This window comes from Zootoca vivipara, chromosome 8 (genome assembly GCF_963506605.1).
Source record: "Zootoca vivipara chromosome 8, rZooViv1.1, whole genome shotgun sequence".
NCBI lineage: Eukaryota > Metazoa > Chordata > Lepidosauria > Squamata > Lacertidae > Zootoca > Zootoca vivipara.
The window spans coordinates 45,616,630-45,632,754 of record NC_083283.1 but is presented as its reverse complement, the minus strand read 5'-3'; the positions used below and the strand labels follow the sequence as shown (position 1 = coordinate 45,632,754).

Sequence of the window (16,125 nt, the reverse complement as noted above, 5' to 3'; positions counted from 1 at the left end):
TCCATCTCCTTTTGACAGCCACATAAAGGTGAAATTGTAGTATTTGAACTCCCCACCGAGTCCTGAATTTCAAACAACCATAAATAATTCAAACCTAAACTTATAGTCAGCCCTTTTTGAGATTCAGGAGTGTCACTGTTCATATATTTATGAAGTGTAAGAACTTTTGTTATAAGGAAATGGTGGAAAGGAGATATTTCTAAATCAAAACTGTTTGTGCGGTATTTAACATTTTAGAATGAAACAGTTCCATGTGTTTAAGATATTTTGGTGTATTGCTGCACAATCTATACAGGCACACACATCCTGCAGTTTCGTTGTAGCTAAGGATTGAATCAGACATGATACTGATGATCCATAATTAGAATCTCCTGGAGGTTTTCAGTAAAGTATTTAAAGCAACAAAGTGGGGGAGGGGGGGATCAAATTAAGGCTGTTGTTGTGCTGGTACAGATGGTTTAACCCTTCCTTCCCACTTGGGGCTCATCCACATTTCCACTTGCCCTGCCTCTTGCCCCTGGGGAAAACCCACTGGCTACTCCTGAATAGGAGCAATCAGGTGTTCTCCAGATTGACACTTGCTCCGATTTTGCACTAAAAAGCAAGTAAAACCTCTCAGACCCATGCTCTCTAGGCAAAGGGATAAGCAGAATGATGAATAAGACCACAATATTTCCAACTGAAATTCCCCCTATCCCCAGCTGATATTTGTCCCATAGAAATACTGTACAGTACATTCTTCCACACTCACACTGTTTCTGGGTGTGGATTTCAATAAAATAAAATAAAAATTATTCCGGGGAAAGGGTTGAAATCCCCCTCACCAGGATCACAGTGTTAAACCTGTTGACACACAACACACACACACACACACACACACACACACACACAGAGAGAGAGAGAGAGAGAGAGAGAGAGAGAGAGAGAGAGACTGTTACTGCTTTAAGCTTTAAAAAGTAATAGATAGTATTACAGGTTTCATGCCATCTTGTCTAGTTGAGCTCTGAGCCATAAATCAGAAAGTGCCCTGCTTGTTAAAAAAGAAAAATGAAGTATACGCTGGCATTTTGGTGATGGTAGTATGTGGTGGTGGTGGTGGGGAGCCTCTGCAAAAATTGCACTTGTGCATGAGTAGTGTTTATTTTACAGTAAACTGGAAATACTGTACAGTACATTTATATGAACATGGCTACTTTTTTCAACCAGTGACATAATTTGAAATATTGCTACAAAAGGAAGGCTAGTACTGTAAGGTGGGGCCCCAAAAACAGAGTAAATGTTAGTCAAACAATTTCCTATCAGTTTTCTAATCATACTATCCAGATTTCAGTAAGGTTTTCTTTTTCTAATAGTTGGTAAAAACAATAGGTACCTGGTTTGAAGTTCTAAAACAGAAATGGGGAGCCCACAGCCCTACTGATGTTAGGAACATGCAAAGTTGCTTTACACTGAGTCAGACCATTGGTCCATTTAGCTCAGTATTGCCTACTTTAGCAGGCAGCAGCTCTTGTTGGTCTTCTATCCCCATCATCCCTAGCCAGCATGGGAGTGTGGAAGTTGTACAGGTCCCCCACCCCTGTTATAAAAGCTCAAGGGGAAAGCGTGGTGACGGTGTGTGATATTAAAACAGATACCTGCCATTTATGCTTTGTAATAGTTATAAATAGTCAATCCCCAAACTACATCATCATGATCCCTCCCAACATGTCAAGAGATTGTTTGGCTGTATTTCCCTGAGAAAATGCATTTAACAGATGAAAAGAATCTGTATGCTCAGTATTTGAAGTGGGACCAGATCCCATTCCTTAGCAAAGCCATATGGCTGTAATGTATCCAAAACAGAATATCCACCCTTAAGCCATATTTTGTTTCCATAGAATCTAGTGGGAAACTTTCCAGGGACTTCCAGAGCAAGAAAGCCCAAGTTCTAATTTTTGTCAATAAAGGTGGCATATTCAGGTTTTAGAGCATACTTAATTATCATGCAAAGCAAAGCAAATATGTTTATTCGGCTGTACGCCCATCATAAAACACAACACAACAAAACAAATCAAATAAAAACCGCAGACTCGTACAAACCACAGATAATATAACACAATTCACGGCTCACAAGGACAAATATTAACAATTCAAAAAACATATCTTGAAGGTTTAAGATTAAGATTAAAAATTTAGGCACCTAACTAAAATCAATATCTGATGTCATTAAAAAAAAATTCTTATAACTATCAATAATCAGCTAACATTCCATTCCGTCTCTTGTACGAAAGGACGGCTGTTAGGAATTTAGCAACCTGTAGAGTGATATAAGGGTCCACATCTTGAAGAACCCAGGCTAGCTGAAGGTCAACTGGATTGTCAGCCATAGGCTGGATTATGGAGTTTAATATACTAGCACGAGCCGAACTGTACATAGGGCAGATAAACATGACATGGTGTAAAGATTCAGTTGATTTCATTTCGCAAGCACACATTGAAGAGACTTGGCCCTTAGTAAATCTATGTCTCAGCACGTTAGTTGGAAAAACATTGAACCTAGCTTTAAGGAAGGCATATCGATGAGACGCGGCCGTAAGCGTTGTTAAGTAGGATGGAGTACGGTAAATAGGGGTTATGCCGATATTTAACGGTGAGAAGACTCCCCCGCCAGCTAGACAATTTTGGTATAGCTCCGCATCATCCAACCTTTGGTTTATGCACCTTTTTGCTGCATTTAAATCCAGTTTGAGCAATTCAGAGGGAGAGATCTCATAGGACAACAATTTGGCATGGATTTTTCCGGTCCACAAATTTGTGAAGTCATCCCGCCACATGCATTGAATAAGATAGTGGTTCGGGAGTTTATGCCATAGGGATATCCAGTAAATCATTATTTATATAATTCTCAAATTATTTCTCTTATACGGGAGCTTTTACAGAGCTGGTTCGCATGTAATATAAGCCAAACCATGGCTTAGCCTGAAGGTTTGAGGGGTCTTGGAGAGCGTATTGTTGCCATGATAATCCTTGTCCAGTCCTCCTGCTACTGTGTTGCTGTGAGCTACCCTAAGGATTGACTTAGTGTTTTGTCCAAACCCAGGCTCATGGTTCGTCTCCTGCAGGCAAACCACAAATTGTAAACACAAGAACACATCTTTGTCCTGCAGCACAGTCCTGATGAACCCCTTCTCTTCACTTTGCTTCAACCTGAAGCTGCTGTTTCCCCCAGTACAGATGCTGCCATTTTTTCCAGCTGTTGTTTTTGTATAAGTCCCCTGTTACTAAACAACACCATCTATTCATATATGGACAACACAGATCAGCCTAACACCTGATTGCAACTATGGTCATACCCACAGTTAAAGTACATTCAAAGCACATGGCTTTCACAAAAGAATCCTGGGAACTGTAGTAGAAGACTTGTGCTTCTAATGCACGGTGTAGATGTGACCAAATGGCAAAAACCACACTGTGAAGATGAGGCCAGTCACAATGTCATGTGTATAAAACGCAGATATACATGCATGCACACAATGCAAAAAATAATAATAAATGATTGGGGAGAATGTAGCATATTCATAACAAATAGCCTTAGGGGCTGGATATATGAAATAAATAAAGTATGACTGGAGACAGAGAACAGAGAACAGACGTCTAGCACATGGAAAAGGACGGGAATATACTGTATAGTAGAAATCCACTGAGAGACATCTGTGAATGCTGGACCAGGAACAGCAGAGACTCCTGCATGATTTCAGTGTGAGTCTGGCCCAGTTGTCTGGGGCAAAACAGGAAACCACATACCATGTGCTTAGAATGTCTGGAGACAGGGACATATAGACAGTGTTTGCTACAGTACTCAAGCCCAGTCGAAGATGGGAAGGTTATTATTTCTGCAGAAAGTTCAGAGAACCTCATGCCCAAGCTCTTGGACATCAATGCCAGGGAACTTTCTGAGGAGGCACTGGCGGACATGAACCCTTCTCACGCCTCTTCCTTTTGAAGAAGGGGAGGATGTGTGGCCATGGAAGGATCACATCCACAATCTGAATCTGCAGGAGTCACTGACTGGCCACTCACATGGTATATGATAAGCCATGGAGAGTTTGGATCCAGAAAAGGCGCAAGTGTGATGGTATGAGAGGGGAGGGCTGAAGAGCCCCAAATCTCCTAGAGCCAGATTTAGCCCTAAAAGGGTTAAATTATACAGTGAAGTATATTCATGCAGACTGTATTTAAAGCAGTCTTTTGGAATGTTAGGAATGTATTGTGCTTATGTGAGGTTTTAACCTTCCTGCAAAGAAGCAAAAATGGTGGGGGTCCTGGAACGACAAAACACAGAGAAGAAGCAGATGTTCGTGGCATAAATTACATTGCATCCTTCCATGCTATTGTGAAAGAGAATACTTACCTCCATTTTCAAAATTCTGTAATGATCAAAGTTTTTGCTGTAGATGCATATAATCACAGTATTGTTTGCTTAATTTTAACCATCCTCACTGTGTTTTTGTTTGTTTGCTTGCTTGCTTTGCCCTCTTAGGCTTGCTTAGCCACAATGCTACAGTCAAAAACACAACTGGCAGAATTTCCCTGTCCGGGGATTCCCTGTTTACAAATTCACCTTCCATCCACAGTCCCACCCATTTCTGAAGTTCTGAATGGTGTTAGTTGAGTGGGGAAGAGAAGTCATCTGGTATTAGCTGATAGGAACCTGGTTTTATTCAGAAAGAGTCCAAGTCCCAGGATGAATTGGTACTACAGCATTGTTTAAATACCATCATGTGAGACGAAACAAAAGGTCATGACTCTTATGTTTATAACTCTACTATTTACCCCAACACATAAATTGTTACCAGACTCTTAATGGCTTTAAAAACAATGCAAAAAGCACTTCATACAAAAAGGCATTTCAGAGTTCCACAATGCTGTATATAGAAGGCACTACTGTGTAGTATATTATAAACAGCAGGCTAACAAATCACGACCATAGTTTGCCTTTTGTTTCTTTTGCAACCTTTTCGCAAACTCTTAAGAGCCATTGCAAGCAAACAATCAAAGCCACAGGAATGGAGACAGTTGGGAAGAAGCATAAACTGATGTGGTTACTTCTTAACTCGGAGGGATGGTGGCTTGCATTTCCTGGGTAAGGAAAGCTTGTGTCAGCCTTTTCATTATAAGCCGTAATTTCTGAGTTACTTGCTTTACAGACTCTGTGGCATATTCACAGAAAGCAATACCTGTTCCAAGAGAAGCTAGACTTCTGCATTCAGTCTTGCAAACCACTTCCCTAGTTGAAAGAACCAGTGGCTGCTTCACTAATCAATCTACTTGCTTTATCTCAACAAGACATTGCAGAACAATTCTGAAATGCACCTGCAAAATGATTTCAAATAGTCCAGCATGGACTACTTAAAAACTAGAAATATACAATGGTTCTCACTAGCTTTTTTTAAATATGGCAAGAAGCAAGTTATTTAAAAGATAAAAGATAAAAGGCAGGTATCTTCCCAGCACAGCCTGACCTTTGGCATCCGGCTATACAAGGGCTAAACAAGGCAATGCTGTATACCAGGCATCCCCAAACTCGGCCCTCCAGATGTTTTGGGACTACAATTCCCATCATCCCTGACCATTGGTCCTGTTAGCTAGGGATTATGGGAGTTGTAGTCCCAAAGCATCTGGAGGGTCGAGTTTTGGGATGCCTGCAATACACCATAAGCATGAATCACTTTTAAAAGTACTGTAAATAGTAGCCATGGGAAACTTTATCCAGATCAGGACTTGGGGTATAGAGGGCTTTAATCCTTTGTTTCCACTCCTGCTGTAGTCTTGACCTAGAGTGGTGTCCCCATACTTTCTATTTGCATTGGAAGTAAATTCCCCCATTTGTGCTAATGGAAGCTTTAGTTGCAATGAAAATAGCAGTTTAAGGGGGGTCTGTATTGGGACCATATGGGGAGGGGGAGAGTTACGGTGGCCTAACCTCCCACAAAAAAAAAAAAAGCAGAGACATCACCTTGCTGACAAAGGTGCGTATAGTTAAAGCTATGGTTTTCCCAGTAGTGATGTATGGAAGAGAGAGCTGGACCATAAAGAAGGCTGATCGCCGAAGAATTGATGCTTTTGAATTATGGTGCTAGAGGAGACTCTTGAGAGTCCCATGGACTGCAAGAAGATCAAACCTATCCATTCTGAAGGAAATCATCCCTGAGTGCTCACTGGAAGGACAGATCCTGAAGCTGAGGCTCCAATACTTTGGCCACCTCATGAGAAGAGAAGACTCCCTGGAAAAGACCCTGATGTTGTGAAAGATGGAAGACACAAGAAGAAGGGGACGACAGAGGATGAGATGGTTGGACAGTGTTCTCGAAGCTACGAACATGAGTTTGACATTTGACCAAACTGTGGGAGGCAGTGGAAGACAGGAGTGCCTGGTGTGTGCTCTGGTCCATGGGGTCACGAAGAGTCGGACACGACTAAACGACTAAACAACAACAACAACAACCTCCCACAAATACAATGGATCCAATTCAGAACCCTCCTACACCTGCTATTTATGTTTAGGTTGCTTGCTGGGGCTGATGAGTGTTGTAGTTTAGCAACATATTGAGGGCCAAAGGTTCCCCACAGCTGATGCAGAGCCTGACCCTGCTGCAGTTTGATTTGCAGCTCTGTAGCTATACTTGATTGCAAACCACAGGCCCTGCCCAAGTGCTCCATGTCTATATAGGAATACACATAATGCAGAGCATTTATAAAGTAAAAAAAAATACATCACAGAATGAATAGTAGTTTATTCAATAGGTTGCCTTTTGTTTTCAAAATGGCATTTTCTAGTGATGAAACAGCTGTTTTAAAGTTGGAATGTGTCTGATGTGCATGGGCTAGGTCAAAAGCACTGCATTAACTAAACATACTCTTTGGTATTAAAGTGGTAGCAAAAGAGGAGGGATTCAGGCATACATATTTGTATTAAGCTTTTGACCCATCTTTACTGAATGCTTTCTTTCTGCATTTATGGAGTCTTCCATATTGTGTTAAAGGGGGGTTCACAGATGTTCCCTGGTGACATGAAATGAGACTGTCTGTAGAACATGTGATTAAACATGTCAGCTGCAGATGTTTCTACATGGAGACACAGAAACTCTCTGATAATCAGATGGCTTCCATCTGGTAATAGTGATTTTTTAAAATAAATAAATAAATACTTTTCAGCAACAAATCAAATTCTGCTATCTGCCCTTGTTGATAGACCCAGCTGAATGCCATACTGACTTAGGTATTTCAGGTGTTTCTCTTTATCACTTGCAAGCAGAGTTGATAAACTGCTGGACTGGTCCACTTTTAACTCAGTTTTTGCTCTAGGTTCTTTATCTGGGATTGCCATGATGCATTCACATCGTTTCTACAGAGAATCTTTGGTCCTAAAAATTAATTACAGCATCAATCTGTCCAGCATGCTCACAAAACATTGTTTTGGGTTTCAGAGCTACTGTCTTTTAATGAATAGCTCATCCTTACTCTTTTCTTTTAAACATCCTTCTCCCTCTGTGCTTAGTTGTTTCCTTCTGTTTTCTCACATTTCCGAATCAGTCCATAGTCAACTCCTGTTTTATAGATCAGTGGTAGAGCACCCACTTTGCATGCAAAAGGTCCCAGGTTGAATCTCTGGCCTTTCCAGATAGGGCTGAGAAAGTCCCCTTTGTTAAAACCCTGGAGAGCTGCTGCCATTCAGCAACAACAGTATTGAGCCAGATAGTCTGACTCCCTACGTTCCTGTGTGGAAGAGGGGGACCTTTCCTCCTCTTTGCAGCCAGAACAATTGTTCATAATTTTTAAATTATTATTCCTTACCTTTGACAGCACAATTGCACCAATAAAAATGAAGTTTAAAAATTCCCATTTGCTCTGACTGCCAATTCAAGAATTTTAGACCATACAAGCAAACAGGAAGAAACTAATTACAGTGGTAGAAGCCACTTTAAAAGGGGGAGGGGAGGAGGAGAAGGAAACTACTAATTGAAGAAACAGTTGCAGGAAGAAGCTGAGCATTTGCTATAACTTACTTCTGAGTAAACATAAAGTAGGATTCCTCATGGAATGGAAGTGCCAGATTTTTTAATGGGGAATTTCATTCTATATCAAATTCTGAGTAAAACCAGCATTTTAATCCCAGTTGTGGCTGACAGTGGAAAAGCAATATTGCAGCAGTTCCAAAGCACCCTAGTGTGGACGCAGCCTAAGATTCTGTAATTTTATAAATGGCAATCTGCTTGTCATTGTTTGACAACTCTTGATCTATGGAGTTCATTACACATATGTTCCCAACTTGCTCATCGACCATCACAGATAAACATATATGGTGATATGCAAGCTTGGGATGCATAGCTGCCAAGTTTTCCCTTTTCTCGCGAGGAAGCCTATTCAGCATAAGGGAAAATCCCTTTAAAAAAGGGATAACTTGGCAGCTACCGGTATGTTGGGATGTGCAGCCCCAGTCAAACTAACGAAACACTGCAACAGGCTTGGTGACCAAATGTGGTTCTCCAGGCATCTTTAATTGGATCCTGGGATTTCCTCCAGTTCATGTGTTCCCCAGGTTATGCCCTGCACTGGCCCTGTTCTGTCCCCTTCCTGAGTGCTTTTGTCTGACTTGAATATGTCCTTGAATTATGAACATGTTTGTCTGGACAGAGGATAGAATAAGTGTTAGAGATACATGGGTGTGAGTGTAGATACCTCTGACGTTGGTGTGGTTGGAATGTAACCTACTGTACAAAGGGAAGAATCACATCTGTTGCTACTTCCTTCTCTGGCTCCACCCAATCGTGGCACACAGCTCTTGGAAGGTCACTCATCTAGACTTTGGCCTGAAAGATTCCCCACCCCCTTCCTTACAAGCTGGAAGTTGACCTGAAAACACATTAATGTCACCTACCACAACAGCTGCTTTAGAACCAAAGACTAGCGGTATCTCCAGAACTTGGGGTTTATGTTAATGGAAAAACCTTTTTGGTGGGGACAGGGTTATGTAACGTCATTGGGTTACAGCCAGAGTTTGTTCCCATTGAAAACAAGTTGCATAAAGTTAAGTTATGACTCATTTGTCCCTTTGATTTCACCTTGTTAAGTCTGAATCCCTCCAACCCATTTTTCCTATATAGATTGTGATTAAAAAGGGAGAGCGAGAAAGAATTTAGCAATAGGTAAAGTAACACCAGTGATGAAAATAAATGTCTTTGTGTTACTTGTGAAGACTGAAATAACAGGATGACTAATTTAACCTGGTGTGTGTATGATAATCATAGTTTACTGGGGTCACGGAGTCTTATCTCTTGTTAAAGAAGCATATTCTACATAGAGAGTGAGTAATAGTCTACAAATAGGTTTGAACTTTTTCAGTTAATCAGTAGTGGGTCAATTATTTCCAGTACAGTATGATGAATTTGAACTAAATAAGTGAGCATTTCTAAGGAGGGGAGGGGAGGGGAGAGAGAGAGAGAGAGAGAGAGAAAGAAAGAAAGAAAGAAAGAAAGAAAGAAAGAAAGAAAGAAAGAAAGAAAGAAAGAAAGAAAGAAAGAAGGGCATTGTTGTTGAGAGTGGGTTTACACACACAAATGTGGTTTGTACTTGCATTGAGTAGATTCTCTGATACATACCTAAGGGTTTTGATATAGTGCTTGCACTGAAAGTAAGTGAGATTGTTTGTCTGCTGGATGAGATGTCTATTCTTGATGAAATTATGGATGGAACCAAGGGGGCTGTTTATGTGAACACACACACACAATTTTGGGACATCTGCCACTCCTCTACCCAAGAGAACTGTAAAATAATAAGACTCTGAAAGCAAACTGGCTTTTAAAAGCTTGGGAGACTAAATGGAAAGCCACGGGGTTGACTGACAGGCTTCCTGAGCTTCATTTAGTGATCCCTTCATGAATCTGTTTCAAGACAGAGGTACAGCTTTATTGCACAGTTTGACACTCTAGAATGGGCCATCTTAGTTAAAAAGCTGCGAAGTGATTAAATCTGATAGTGGGGGGAAACCCCTGAGACAAAATTTTTGGCAGTTTTCTACTTCATGTAGAGTGCTTCAGGTCAGAGAGGTCCTGTAAATAGCCCAGTAATGGCTGGTTCCTCAGCAGGCATAAGCATGTGCTTTGAGTTTGCAAAATGATTCAGGAGCATGCTGTGAGATAGCTACTGATAACAAGCAGATGTGAAGCGTGCTTTTCAAAGTGGGGGGACCTAAGAAAGGGGAACTACACTAGACATTAGTTGAATCTGATTTTGGTAGGCATGATATAATTCCCGTTATAACTGCTTATGGCATTAGTGTAAGCTTTAGGGACAAGGAGAGCAAATTTGAAGGGGGAGAATGTGTCCCTTTCCTGCAGATATACGAGACCAAAAATTGCATAGGCATTTAAATGGGTTCTTTATTTATGATCTTATCTCAAAAGATGATGAGAAACAGTTTTCCAGTGACCTATAAAAGCTTTTCTGTTTTATAATATACTGTAGCATTTTAGTAATGATCCATACCCACTAGCACTTTAAAACCAAAGGTATGAAAATCTACCCTTGTGCATGTATGTGTGTGTGTACTTTAAAAGGCTTGTGTGATTTTACCAAAAGGAACCTTTCTAAATATGGCCTGTACCAACTCCCACTAAAGCAAACGTCTCTGGCTTTGCTGGCTGAAGGCTCTGGGTACTTCATCCTTTACCACAATGAAGTTCCACAGTATGCTGATTCACATGATGGGAAATGGAAAACCAGACTTGTTGGCACATTATATAAAGAGTGAGTTGCTTCTTGGTGGCTTGACAGTGTGCTACAAATGCACTGAACTCCAAGAATGGACATGTATGTTGTATGCCTGAACACATAAAAATAAGATAATCATAACCTTATGGGCCCAACGGCAAAAATTCTAGCCACTGTCCAGGAAACTGATGCAGAGAGGAGCACCTGTGACTAATTCACTCACAATGCATTCTTTAAAAACCATTTCAGGCATGTGTCTCTCTCTGCCACTGCCATTTGATAAATCAAAGCGGGGGGGACAGGGACCAAAGCAGGTGCAATGGCTTAGTTTGGGGCAAATGTCAGAAGCCTGATGTTGAATGCCAGCTGTGGTTACGTTTGTACTTAAGAACACTCATATTGAAAAACTGACCACATTCCAAAACCTGAGTCTTTTTTTAAAAAAAAGAGAGGTCAACTGCTGCTCAAAATCGATGCTACATGCAAAGTGGGTGGTATTACACCCCCCCCCAATTGCACAATTATGTTATATAGTGACAGTGTATCCTTATTGCACTGTTGCGGGCATAGACGTCTTATTTTCTCCGCCTTTCTGTTTGTTCCTCTAGCAATGAACAAACCAACTCTAGGGCTGTCTCATGTGCTTATTTAGCACCTGAAGCACTCCAGAAGTCTAGCTTTGGAACTAATTATGTATCAAATGAATCTTCCATATCTGGGACAAGGAAAGTGGAGGTGCCCCCTAAATTTCCAAGAGTACACTGGATCCCCATAGCTCAGGATTGGGAACTTTTTACAAATACACCAAACAAAGATGATTTTGAGGAAACATGGTACAATTTTATTCACCACACCAAAAGCACTGTTGTTGACTCCTGGCAATCTCTGGAGTAATCTGCTAGATAATGAGCATGATATTGCCTAATACCTACAGTATGTTCTGTGTGTGTGTGTGTGTGTGTGTGTGTGTGTGTGTGTGTGTGTAAAATCTCACATCATGAATGGTAAGGAGTGAGGGGGGAGTAGGAGTTCTTTTGAGTCAGGCAGTAGTTAGGCAGTTTATCTGTATTTATAGCTGAAAATGTATAAATAAAGACTATAAAGACTCCCTGTTATTTTTGCCACAACAGACCAACATGACTACCCCTCTGGAAATAGGTAGATTATTATATTACCGGTAATTAGAAATGCAGCAGAACAGTTCAAGTATATATTTTTCAGATCAGCAGAAGACAGGTTTAATTGTTTCGAAGCCAGGGTGAATTTTAGCTAAATGTTTAGTGCACATTTTCCTCCAGGGCTAGAAAGTGATATACTTAAAGCTAGAAGCTCTGAGGAATTTATAGATTATAAAAGGCAATTATGTTGACAGTTTTACCAGCTGATCTGTCAAAAAACAAATGACAAGGCAGTTTGTTAAAGAATAGAAACACATGAAACGTTAAGGAATCATAGAATCTTAGAATCTTAGAGTTGGAAGGAGTCTCAAGGGTCATCTAGTCCAACCCTGCTGCGACTTTACAATGGATGGAATTGTTTCTGAGATCATTATAAAAAGGGCAGTCAAGGAGTATATTAAGCTGCCTAGAGTAGCTCTGTGGCTGCCAAGTAAAAAAAAAATACGTTTCAGAATGCTTCCTGGATGACAAACTAATGTACCAAATGAAAACTTCAAGCAACAATCAGCTAGATATTTATTGAGAGATGGCCCTGGCTATCCAATTTGGAATGAAAATTCACAGGCAATATCCCTCCATTTAATTCTTTTCCTTTATTATAGTGTTCTAACTTTATTATGCATAGCTTCCAACATTTCTCTGATTAAAATAGGGACATCCTATTATATAATAACAATAATTTATATTATTATATATACCCCACCCACCTGATTGGGTTACCCCAGCCACACTGGGCAGCTTCCAACATATATAAAAACATAATGAAACATTAAACATTAAAAACTTCCCTATACAAGGCTGCCTTTCAGATGTCTTCTAAAGGTTGTCTGGTTACTTATCTCCTTGGTACCCTCCAACAGTTCTCTGATGAAAATAGAAACATCCAAAGGAAAAGCGGGATATTCTGGGGCTACTGAACTGTGTAGTCCAACCGGGGTGGGGGGTGGGGAGTGAGGAATGTTGCACATGTGAATAATATATGTACATGCCTCTCTGGAGGACTGGCATTGCCTTCATATTGTTTGCTGTTTTCATAACAAATGCTCTGGTTGACATCCAAACAATGTTAAGCCCATTTTAAGTCACATGATTTTAGTGGGAGATGGCTAATTATGTGAGTAATTCTCCCATTGGCATCAATGCACCTTAAAAGTATTTAACTTTGGCTGAATGGAATTCTTGTTCAGAAGCTGCAGCACACAAATTCTTTATGATGGTGATGGCAACTGGTGATTGACAGTGTATATTTTCACCATTCCACATTCACAGCCATGTCTGGAGAATATTACTCAAATTAAAATGACTTTTCCTGTTTTAAATGCTGCATTAACAGTGCAGTCCTAACCTCCTGACCAGCCCTGTTGGGAATACATTGGTGGAGTTGTCCTTCTGATGGGCTTGTCTGGCCTGACCCCATTTGGGATTGCTCTGCCCCATATCCATATTTGTGCTTTAAAATCCCCTTTGGAGTTTAAAAGCCTTTGGTGAGATTGCATTTTTGCAAGCCTCGCCGTTTAAACTGGCAGTTTAAAGGCTATCAGCCCTAGGAGTTTAATTGTCTTGGCACATTTTTGTGGTTTGACATCCTGCTGTAACAATTCTGCGTTTTTCCTCAAAATGAACTATAGCAGTCTTGAAGTTCATAATGTTTGGTTAATGTGGAATTCAGAACACTTTGTGTATGTGTCTTTTTAAAAATTCCTCTATGTTGTGGTTGAGTCTTTTTCTTCTCTCCTTTCAATTAAGATATGTTGTATTTAATCACAGTAGGTATTGGTGGTGGTTCCCTGTAATTAAATGGCTAAGGCTGCTGAAGTGTGTAATTAGGCTTTTTATCTATTCATTCTGTATCTCTGGCCTACAATGAGCAAGAGCAAAGTCATAAGTAAAATGACTGGGTTATTAAAAAAAAAATAAGTGAGAGATTATGGTCAAACTGGATAATGGGGTTTCTTCCATTCAATGAAAAGGTTTGTGTATAGTACATTCCACCAGAAATATTTCCTTTTATGAAACTCTTCCAGAGAAAATAATGGCATCCTTTTGGGACACTTTATTATGTCAGATAGGGAAGAAAGGATTAATGAAGGGATACAGCAGTTGAATCAGTGGTTTTGCAAACTAGATCTTTCCAGCCCCTTCATGTGTACAGAGCTTTAAGAAACTGGGCCAATGATTTTCAGAGGCACTGATGGAAAAGACAAATAAAAATCCTATTGAAATTCAGAAGCATGGATGCATTTATGCTTGTCTGAAAGACTAAAGGTTACCATATTTCATGAGGTTCCCCCTGGCAACAGTTTTTCCCCCTTTGCATATATTTTTATTTTATCGCATTATTCCTTTATAAATGAAAATCTTTCAATAAAATACCAATTAACACCCCACACCCTTTTTGGCCCTAATAGTCAGTGCTTTCCAGAGCCAATAAAATCTATTTTAAGCAGATGAAGACCATCATAACTTTCCCCAAACTCTTTCCCCACACACCCTGCGAAATGATAATCTGAAGATCAGAACCGGAGTTTACATTTGGGCCTTGTCTTGATAAACAATCCAGATATTCATTTCAACAGACTCTTTAGAGCTTTGTTGCTTTACTTTGCTTTGCTTTGTGTTGAAGATAGGATGTTATGTTTTCACCTAGGATAGTAAAGCAAGGTTCATAGAAATAATTCAATGAGAGAGACTAACATTCAAAAGAATGACATATGAGATTAAATTAAATATATTAAGGAGTCTGCCTCCTTGAAAAGCATCCTTCTCCTTCCCAAAAAGGGGCAAAATATGTTTTTTTCCCCATTCTTGAGTAGTAAAACTGTTTATCTGCAGCTCCAAAAGAATCTGCAGATGGAGACCCCCCACATGAGAACAAAGTCCCCGGCCAATGGAATGTAATACTAGAAAAACAAATACTACAAAGGCTAGTAACAGGAGGATGTCTTTCTAGCTTGTTTTTGTGTGACCATCTTGGCTCCCGGAGAAAGGGGGTCCCCAAAACATGTGTACCAGCTGGATCCCTTTGTACTGAATTTCAGTCTGTTTAGCCAGATGTCTTCCAACAGTGACGAAAAAACAGAGCTCTTATTATAATAAGTCAGGAAACAGAAAAGTGTGTCAAGTGAAAGGAGGCCCATTGTCTCCCATCTGATATTTATTAAACGTTGTTTAAGTCAGCAATGAGAAATGTGCAACATCCGGAAGTGACCCCGACTCTCTGGTATGCTCAACCAGTGACAAAAGTCTGGGAGCAGCTCAACATTAAAGCCATGTGCTCAGATTGCATAACAGAGTGTGCAAACCATGGAACGGTAATAACAAATGAAAATCTGATGCAGACTAAGCTCAGTTCTGCATGACTTAATGTGTGACCTCTAAACAGAAGAATGTATACAGTACTAGTCTAATGAGATATCAAAAAGCTCTTAAGAATAAGATGATTCTTGCATGCTTCTTTTTTCATGCAGAAAAGTTTCTTTTAATATCAGTTAAAAGAAAAGCACCCTTGTGTACACACATATGATAAAAATGAATATATCTGCTTTTTGAAATGCTGCAGTTTTGTTAGCTGTATTCAGATGACATTTAAAGCTAAGGTTTAGCATTGCTAGAATGAGCCTAGCCTTCCCTCGCCACCCCCAGATTTATCTAATGCTCCCTGCTGCAAGGAAGAGATCAGAAGGTTCCAGTTATATTTCAGATTAAATAATAATAATAATTTTATTTATACCCTGCCCTTCCCAGTCAAGACCGGGGTCAGGGCAGCTAACAACAAAAATATCAAAACAAGCATAAAAGAAACAATTCAATTAAAATACAAATTAAATACAATGTTAAAATTCAATTTTAAAATGGGAATCTACAAGTGGAACCTCATTTAAATATCTGTAGGATAAAACCTTAGGGGAGGGTAACACTGAGTCAGTCCAAAGGCCAAGCGGAACTGCTCTGTCTTGCAGGCCCTACGAAAAGATGACAACTCCCACTGGGCCCTAGTCTCCTGAGAGAGAGCGTTCCACCAGGTCGGGGCTAGTACTGAGAAGGCCCTGGTCCTGGTCGAGGCAGTTTAAATTTAGTTTAAATTTGTCACCAGAGCACTATAGTGTAGCTAACCCTAACTATGGTTAGTGAAAACAAGCTAGCTTCATAAAGTTCAATTTGAAGTTGCCTGGTTTCTACTAATCATAGTTAGAATTAA

General features: G+C 40.1%; 2 protein-coding genes across 4 annotated transcripts in view; both read left to right on the top strand.

The window, feature by feature from the left end:
• The window catches only part of LOC132592550 (uncharacterized), a 254,823-nt gene that overhangs the window by 38,126 nt on the left and 200,572 nt on the right, over nucleotides 1-16,125 (top strand). The gene's annotated exons all lie outside the window — the stretch shown is intronic.
• COLEC12 (collectin subfamily member 12) overlaps nucleotides 1-16,125 on the top strand; it is a 75,690-nt gene that overhangs the window by 45,002 nt on the left and 14,563 nt on the right. The window lies entirely within an intron of this gene.